Source organism: Conger conger, chromosome 2 (assembly GCF_963514075.1).
Source record: "Conger conger chromosome 2, fConCon1.1, whole genome shotgun sequence".
In the NCBI taxonomy this organism is placed as follows: Eukaryota; Metazoa; Chordata; class Actinopteri; order Anguilliformes; family Congridae; genus Conger; species Conger conger.
Window position 1 is genome coordinate 12021613 of NC_083761.1, and position 9840 is coordinate 12031452.

Here is a 9840-nt window from a genome sequence, read left to right on the forward strand (position 1 = left end):
GGACTCCATGACCAGTTGTTTGTACTATCCTTACACTTTCAGAAAGTCTTCATTTCTCAATCGAGGAAAAAAAGAACAATAACACAAGATCCCACCGCCCACCACTCCAAGCCCCCCGCCCCCCCCCCCCCTCCATCTTGGAAACACAGGTTAGGTCTTTGAATACAGAGAGGCATCAATGGTAGCACACACCGCAACGGGCCCATACAGAGTGTTTTATCGCTGTGAAGCAGCGCCGCCGTGGAAACCCGGGCACGGACGGTCTCCCTGCGAGGCGGGGTGCGTTCCGGGGACGGAGGCTGGCGCGTGATTACGGGGGGGGGGCGCCACCGGGGAGCTGCTGAAAGGCAGACGTCTCCAGCGCCTTCCCCGCTGAAGCGGACGCAGAGGGCTGCTGGAGCACTTTGATTTCCTGGCCGGCCGTTTGCACCGAGCCCAACGCGCCGTTCCTGCTGGCAGCGGAGATAGGCAGAGCGCAGGCGGAGATGATGCGGCGCCTATTTTTAGCTCGGTACACTAAACCCTCCCCCCCGACCGAAGCCCCGCACTGCGCTCCACTGTTTCGACGACAGCCGACCGGGTCATCGACACCACACAAGGAAACCCTGGACAGCTCCGCCTCCGAACTCTGACCTGGGCTGAAATTCCTCGCCCGCTACGAGCGGGTTACGAGATTCCTCGCGGGCGGTTAGCGCGGCCATGTCAAGCCCGCTGATGCAGTTCCGGGCCCCACTCGAAATGACTAATGAACCGGCGCGGCCGCCGCCGCCGTCTCCTCTTCTGCTCCGAGCTCAAGTGCTACAGCGCCGAACCCACTCCATCTCTCTCAGGCGCTACAACTCCATTGTGTTCCTTCGCATTTGCTAGCGGTGGGGGGGTGAAAAAAAAATCCCGTTTTAATGCACGCACAAAACCAACAGAGTGTTGTGAGCAACGTCCTTGTGAGAAAACCCTCGCCAAGTGTAAACACAGCCAAGAAATATAGGAAGATTAAAAACACAGTATTCATACAACTGCTCCCAGTCTCCCTCACCACATATGAATATATTCTATCTTAGTAAACACCCCCCCCCCCCCATTTGAGAGAATCAGCAGATACACCCCCCAAAGTCCTTAGAGCAGAGACAAGAATGTGCTATTAATTCCAGCTGTGCAAACTAATCCGCTGTGTGCTGACATCCTTTCCATTATCATCTGCACCATACGCAACACAACACAGTCTGAGAGCTCTTCCCAGCCCTGTGTCTGTCAGACACATTAAACACCTCACCCAGCGTTCGTGTTACTTCAGGGCTTTTTTTTTTCCACAAACACGCTACTTTCCTTAGTGGCACCAGGAACAGTCCCGAAACAAGATTAAAAATACATTTTCATTTGTTAAAAAAAATATGCCGCTATAGATTCATCTGTGAGAATCTAATTAGTGATTCTTTTTAATAAATAAATTAATAAATATTTTTCATCATATCAATAATATCCTTGAGATATTTTTTTTTTTACTGTATTATATACACCGGCTGTAAACCTGGTAAAAACAGAAAAGGTGTCGTTAACGATATATACGATAAACGATAAACCTACGGCCCTAAATGCGTGTCATCATTTGTCTTCTTCGAGATCCAGCCATCCTCCTCCCCCGGTTCTTCCCACCGCTAAGGGGCCGGAATCTCGACTCGCCACGTGAAATGAAACGTTCTGGGCATGAGCACGTCACAGACACGGAGAGGCGGCGCGCAAAACAGGAAGTTATTGTCTTCTACAGGAAAACAAAGCGGAGCGTGGGAGGCCAGTGAGAGAGGTTTCAGCCGGCAGTTATCGCTCAGAAGAGCCTGCTCCATGGCCATTTTCGGCACACACTATTTGAGGTGCGGGGAAAAAAAAGGAAATGAGGCCGGCTCTTGGCAGGGCCAACAAGACTGCAGGGGAAGCCTCCTTGTTGCCACCTGGACACACAAACATAGCAACACGAGCGAAGGTATTCCGTGACCATTAGCGGGGCTTTTTGTTGCTAGCTAAATCTCGCCAAAACGGGCCCATAGCTGCTGATGTACACCTCGTTTGGTATAGGCATGCAAGCTGGGTTGATTGCAGCCGCTCTGCTATACATTGTGCTAATTAGACTCTTATTTTGAAATCTCTTGTGATCGAATCGTCATGTAAAGGCTGGAGATATTAGCCGTTCGTCTCCCTGCTGTTCGATATACGGTGGACCCATATCGACTGGCCCGTGAGACATGAGACGCTGGAACCCGCCCACTGTATTCCTCTCTGTTATTAAGTGCTGTTCTTGGCGTGAGCCTCAAGCGCGTATAAAGCACAAACATAAACACGGGGCTGTCCCTGGCTTATGCAGCAGTGTCTGCACTGCAATAAAAGTGTCTTAACAAGCCTTTGTGTCTTGTAATGAGACTTCTCTCAAGTATAACATATTCACTTATTTTAAGCTACTGTTTGCTTGACAAATGACATTTTCTTACCCCAGTGGTAAATCTTGAAAGGAGGCAAACTGTCTCACTTTATATCGCATTATTGCAATATATTGCAATATTAATAATAGAAACAGTAGTAATTAGAAAACTCAATTTGGTCCAGGACTAAGCTTAATCTGTGTCTGGGAAACTGACCCCAAATTTTGACTGCTAATTATTTATATGGAGAATCTCAATTCAAAATTTATTTTAGGCAAAGATTAGGCTTTATCTGTGTCTGCGAAACTAGTGAAATACTAGTAAGGCAGATATTTTTGGGGGGTTTTGCGGTGTGGGAACCCCTCCACACACAGCCCCGGTCTCTGGTTTCTCCCCTGCGTGTCGCGTAAGCAGTGTCGGAGCTGAGAGGCACTGGAGCTCCTCTGCCCGGGCACTCTTCCTGTGCAGTAACCAGACTGTCGGCACTTATCACTTCCAGATCTCTCAGAGGCCACGGACAGGAAGGAGCTTTTTTCTCCTTTCCTTCAGCGAGGTTAACTGTGAAAGCCTGTGCAGGATATTGTTCTCTGAGCAGGTCGAAAAAAGGAAGTGTTTGTTCATAACGCCATGGGGCCCTTGGTAGGAGTATACAATCTTTTTTTTTTTCTCCCCCCATTTTCTTTTTCTTTGCCCACTAAATCCTGTGCGTTAGGATCATAAATCCCTGGAACATCAGGATGGACGGATGTGAGCCTGAACTGAAATTAAAGACATACATTGTATGGCATAATCCGCTTGTGTGTGCTAGGCTACTGCAAACACCTTAGATAATGCGCATGACATGATGGGTAATTGCATAGCCATCACATAATGCACTGAATTCAATGGACTAGCAGTTACAGTATAAAAGGTATCCATGAACTACATAAAAAGCAAAACTGCATGATTACTCTAGCAGATTTGCTCTTCAGAAGCCTTTATACAGGGGAGTGTACATACTTACACATATTTTATCCAGCTGGATAATTCACTGAGGTCATTTAAGTCAAGTACCATGCTCTGAGGTACAACAGCTGCGTCCAGAATTTAACTTGCAGATTTTTGACTGCATGCCTCGCTCCTAAACTACTCTGTCAAGCTGTTGGCCCATTATATTTCTACTGAAAAAATAACACACCTGCAGCTTTTAAATAAACAACGTTTATGCAATAAGCAGTTATTGAGTACCGATTCAAAGGCAATTAGCATCACCGCAACATGCTTCTGTTACAGAATGATGCGGTTCTCATGATCCGTTATCCCGATATTTACATTTTATTCGGGCAGACTAAAGACGCCCTCCCCTCCATTCCCTGTGGCACTTTTCTTGTTGAGTGCAGTCCTTCAATCCTAAAGTACATTGCGCTTTTTCCCCCAGAGGCTCCCAGCATTCTGCGGACAAAACAAAACAAAGAGGGGCCAGGAAACGCATCATATTCGCGTCATACTCCTGGGCGATGGCGTGACCGTCTCCATCGCCTGACGTTTCCGCACTAATCGCTTTAGTTTATCCCACTCAGCTGCGTGTGAGGCAGATGTTCGTGGAGCTTCAGTGTTCCTCTGCATTCACACTGCACTAAGCAAGATTAACCAGGGCTTTTTTTTTTTTTCCTCCTCTGGATGTCCCCATTCTTAATCCCTGAAAATAATAATAATAATAATTCATTGTGTAAGGGAGCAAGGGAGCATTTCAAAGAACGTTTTTACACACGAAGCCTGTATTACTGGGTTCAGTGTGGGGACATTACAAATAAGTACAATATTCTACAGATTAATACTGGAAGTGTATCCAGTATTATGGGTGATGGGTGTCCATGCTTCCTCTCTGGTGTTGTTCCAGCGTATTCTCCGTTAGATAAGAGCGTGAAGCGACTGCAGTCGTTCCCGCCGTGATGCAGGTGCAACGGCTCGCATGCCTCTGCAGCGGCCACAGGGACCAGCCTCCCGCGCACCGAGCCGCGCCGCTTAAACGCTAACGCTAAAACGCTAACGCTAAAACGCTAACCGACTCGCCGGGGCAGCAGCTTGTTACGCAGAGCCCCAAGGTGGTCGGGATGAAATCAACATGCTCTCCGCACACGCACAGAGAGGAGAGAGGAGGGGAGAAGGGAGAGGGGAGGAGAGGGGGGGGAAGAGGGGAGAGGGGAGAGGGTGGGCTGCTCACGCACGCCATGGCCTCTGTTCCTGTGTGCCTATGACATCATCGGGAACACTCGCGTGTGTGCAGGCGAGCATGCAAGCATGTGTGTATATACGTATATGTGCGCGTACATGTGATATGTATATATAGAGTATTTTTATATGTGCATGTGTCCAGACACAAACACACACACACACACACACACACATATATATATATATATATATAAATATAGACATGCTTCTATGTTACATCGCATAGTGTTATTAATTTAGATAGTGACGCCAGGAGAGTTCAGCAGATTCTGTGTTTGACACACGATACCTTGCCTGTCAGAGCTACAAGCACAGTGCACCAATGAGGTCCTGTTTCAACAACAACCACCGATTGTGCATTCGCTGTTGACACTTATAAGCAGTATACACACAAAAATACAGTATTTTATGGGACGCCGTGAAAAGCAGGTAGGTCATCTGGCCTTGATAAGAGCTGGTGGGCTGTTTTAATTCTTCTTCCCTGTCCATTTCTGTCACACAGCCAAGCTGCAGCTGCAGCTTGAAAGCGGTCAAACACCTATTATTAGTTCATTGGTAATGACTGTGCTTCCATGACAATTTTGGGCTTAGAAAAGTAACCCTGAATTACTGCAAACCAGTGTTCTTTTTGAGACTTAACCTCCCAACAGCAGTCGGCCTAAGTGCAACAAAAGCAACAAATCCACCAAAAGTGACAAATTAAACCCTGTTCTTAAGCTAAGGCAAAGATAGCAACGCTGCTTTTTGTCCGACAGCTGTCATTTGGGACTTTAAGCCCGTAATGACTTAACCGCTTACCAAACGCAAACTTGATATCTATTTTCAGCGACACGCTTCATCTGTTAGCCACCCCTGAAAGCAGTGTTTGACATTTTACAGTCAGGCAGTGAGACTACAGAAAACGTGCTCTGGAGCTACGTTGGCTAGGAGGTGGAGACCCCAGCTGTGTGTGTAAGGAGGCAGTGACGGAGACGTACGCACCTGTGTGCTACGAGCCGGGAGCCTTCTCCGCTAGCAGTCCCCCCCTCCCTCCGCACATCACGTGGAAGACACCCCTCTCCGCACCCCCACCTCGGCACGCCTTGGACAGCGCCTGGAAGACACAAAAGAAACAAAAACACTGTTAAAATACTGTTTATCTGTGAAGAAAGTAAACCCAGACAAACACTTCCCAACCACTGGGACGCTTGCTTGGCACAGTCAAACAAGCATACCTCCTGAGCTTAAAAAGCGGGCTTGGAAACACGTAGTTAAACAAAATTGCTACATACTTTAATCAATCTCCGACTCCTAATTTGGATTTGATAATAGAAAGTCCTAAGTTTAATATTAACCCTACGTGCCCTTTAAGTCCTGTGTCCTTCACTAAATGAATCACTTTGATACTAAGCACTGCTGTAAGCTTGCCATAGCACTAGCATGGTCTTTCCAAGGGCTATCATCACGTAGCTTTCTGCTCGTTCCTAATCACAAATTCATTACCGCGAGCAGACTCGCTGTGCCCTGCCCTCAGCGAGTTTACAGCAGTTTAAAACAATATGTTCCCGTAATGCCTGCAAAGCCTCCTTCACGGATCAGCGGCCATTAAGGACATATTAAAAAGAAGGTGATACTCCGCATGAATGGGGGAGCACCATAAACATTTACAGTGGGACGGGTTCACTGCCAAACCATATTTGCTGGGCCCAGAACTGGCAGCAGATTGACAGATAAGCCTATTAACAGTCGCCCTCACTTTAACTCTGCTGTTAACTGTCCCAACACGAGCATCCGCTGGCCCCTGCATCCGCCACTCATCTACACAACACCCCCCCCCCCCCCCCAAACAGGGCATTAACACACCACAAACAATCTCCAGGCAATAACAACAATGCTCCAGCTCATACTGGCCAGAAATCACATTTAAATGGATTTAAGGTTGAGGGTGAATGGAAGAATGTTGCAAATCCCCATTAAATGTTGTATGAACACCTTTGCACACCACTTAGGTGGATAAAAGTGTCCGTCGGTGCATCTCAGATCGGAATATTATCTCTGCGTAAGGGAAATGTCAATACTATCACAATTGGCTTTCGGGGCATAATTGGAATAACGGTTATATTTAGGTCATATCAGGATTATCCTGCTGACCTGCACAATAAGTGACTTCTATTTGTGTAACTGAAGCAATCATTTTATAATGGTGGGCAGTGGCAAAGGCAGCATCAGTTGAATGTTTGGTGAATATCACATTCACCTGGACCAGAGAGGCCTGGGTGAGACACATTGCTGGAATAAAACCACACTGGACGCATTACTCCTGAAATGCAGGAGACAGAGCAGCCATGCCAACAAGCTCTTCACCAGCTAAATTCTAAAGCTGTTTTCAAGTTTTTACAGGTGAAAAACTGTAACAGAACCTGCACAGGTAAACTCTTGAGGGCAAGCGACAGAAAATACTTCCATGCTCACATTTATTGACAGCTGACACTGTCGGTCTCTCTTCGCGGTTTGTCTACGTCAAGCTGGTACTGTAGCAAGTCAACATATTGATTTATTTCCATGCTGTTTGCAAACAGGCTCGCTTTAAAGTAGCCAATATACACACAAAAATCAAGGCAACATTTCTTTAAAAAATCGGATCGCGAAGTTATCGTCACCTTGTTTACCTGAACCTGAAAACTGCTCTAAAATGCCAAAGCTTTTCAGTCGAGAGTATGTGGGTACTCTTCACATGCAAATAAGCATGCTGAAGGTGTCATCACAAAAGGTAGAAAATTTCACAAATCCACCAGCCTAAATTAACACATTCCCCCCACTCCAGTAAAACATTTCGCTCTCCAGCAGATTCCAATACGCAGAAATGACAATCAGGGAAATAAGCAAACATTTATGAGGAAATAAATGTAGTGGAAAATTAGTTTCTGGAGATGCAATTGAGTTTGTTGGTAAATCTAGAGGAAAAAATTGAAAAACAGACAATTACTGATACCAGGCAGGAATATAGGAGCAGTGTTCAGAATGAGTTCACTCAAAAACACCAATAATACCTTTGAAAGTGCACTAATGCACTCCATAAAATTGTTTTTTTGTTTTTTTACTTATACTATAATATAAAATATAATCAATGCAGTAATTTACAGCAGCTTGAAAAACACTCTCCTATACAAGGTACCATTTCTATATGCATTTTGTATTTACAGATTGCTTTACAGTGACCCAATTGAAAAGACTGTATCTTTCACCTGAAGCCCACAGAACTGCAGAAAGGACCAACATGACAGATCCCCATTGACATTTGCTTGGTTCGTGTTGACAACCAAGCAGTAAGCCTTTTTACATTGTCAGAATAACCCATTTGTGTTATCTTGACAAAATAATTTTTCTTGGCTTCGTTTCAAAGTACCGTCAATCAGAGCAAAATGGAGGTAGAGGAACGTCCTGGAGAACATTCCTGGAGAAAAGAATATATTAAGGAGCATATGTATTTAACGCAGCCACGTTTGCAGCTGCGGACACAACGCCAGCGAGAAAGGCCCTTTCAGTTCATTACGCCATAAAATACATTTCATTCCACAAACGTTAGTGAGGCAAAGAGGTTGTTCTGCAAACTTTTCACCCTCAAAGACTGCAGTTTGCATTTAATCCAAACGGCTTCTTCTGTGACCCAAACATTACTGTGAAATCTTCAAAAGAACCGAATGGCGTTGAATGGGCTGGATTTCTTTTAGCTGCCGCAGAGGAGACCACAGTGGCAGGATGTGTGTTATCGGCCCGAGCAGGAAAAGACTAGCCCCGTTCAGCTTTGTCTTTGGGCATACGTCCACGTTCGGTTGCTGGGAATTCTCTCTGAAGGCAGGCACGTCCAGATATTTCACACATCACTGTGAAACACAGAAAGCCAAAAGTGTACTCAAAAGTGGAGTGCACCTCTCACTTCAGCGGACCGTCTGAGGTAATGGGGGGCGAAAGGGAGCAGGCCCTGTTCATGGGCTGTGAACACTTCCATGGACCCCGGCCATCCGCTGGCCACTCAAACGCAGTGCAAAAAATAAAAACCTTCAGCACAGTCTACGGTGGGACAGAATCGGCCAAAAATAAAACTGATTAAGACATACGGTTCCTTTGACTTTTTTGGAGTAATACATGTACTACTAGCAATTACTACCTATGGCAAAAAATAATAAAAACGTAATCAAAAAGCGCAATGTTTATTCGCAAAGGAATGCAACACAGGCGTGATGCAGTTGTGAAACCTTAAAGTTTGATATGTGTAGCTTAAACACAGTAGGAGAAACTAGTGTTTATGATATTCCCGAGGAAAGCAGAAGGTATAAGGAAACGCGGCTTTAGATCTGCACAGATTGCAAAAGTGTTTACCATGCAGGGCAATCAAGCCTCCATTTCAAGCGTCTGTCCAAAGCCGACACACAGCGAGGCAGCTTTCCCCAGAGCTGCAGTTTTTGGGCTTGATTCCATTTCGGAGCCCATGTTTTGGTTGACAGAGCAGAGCTAATGCTCCTTGTAATGGTGCTCTAACCACAAGGTATCATTTCTGTGTTCTGTGGGAGATCCAGGTCTCTGGTGGCCTCCACTTTTTTTTTTCTCCTTTTCTTCCTCTCATTGGAAGAGTTAAAGCTGCATACCTCCACCTCCCCCACCTCCCCCCAGCACTCTGCAGCTCAGAGGGCAGAAAGGAGGGGGGTGGGGAGTGATACAGGCAGGCTAGGGGGGCTCAAAGGAGGTCTCTTTTCTTTAAAATGAGATTCTCCCCAGATACCTCTACTCTATTCATCAACTGTTTTTCCAGGGCTGTGAAAAATCAATGCACTCTGCACTGCAAACAGTTCATAATGACAGGGATGAAAAAAAGCCCTCAACTGCAACAAAATTGATTTGTTTAAGTACAATAATACAGCTCTGAAGCAGCGGGCGCAGGAGTTCGGTTCCTGTGGCAGAATGGAGCCGCGAGCGGTAATTGATATACGGCATGCAAATGGAAAACGTAAAATGTGTGTAATTTAAACAGAACCTCTCTGTGATGTTGCGTGGTACGCCTGTCTGTCAAGTCGGCGTAACAACAACAACAACGACGAAAAAACTGAAAATCCTTCCCGCGTGCAGCGAAACGCACACACGTAAGCCGTCGGGTGATTATAAAAAGAACCTATCGGGGGGAGAATTCGCCGAACCGAAACGCACGGGTGTTCAACCTACACACAGTCGCACAACGCTCAAT

General features: G+C 46.0%; 1 protein-coding gene across 5 annotated transcripts in view; it reads right to left on the minus strand.

Moving 5' to 3' along the window:
• Positions 1 to 5687, minus strand: part of zmiz1a (zinc finger, MIZ-type containing 1a) — a 111483-nt gene extending 105796 nt beyond the window's left edge. For 2 of the 5 annotated variants that reach the window (XM_061231473.1, XM_061231472.1), the window contains exon 1: positions 5604 to 5687. The gene's annotated coding sequence lies outside the window, so the exon portion shown is untranslated. The remainder of the gene's footprint in view (positions 1 to 5603) is intronic. The other 3 variants (XM_061231471.1, XM_061231469.1, XM_061231470.1) reach the window with 3 other exon arrangements.
• Positions 5688 to 9840: the final 4153 nt, after the last annotated feature.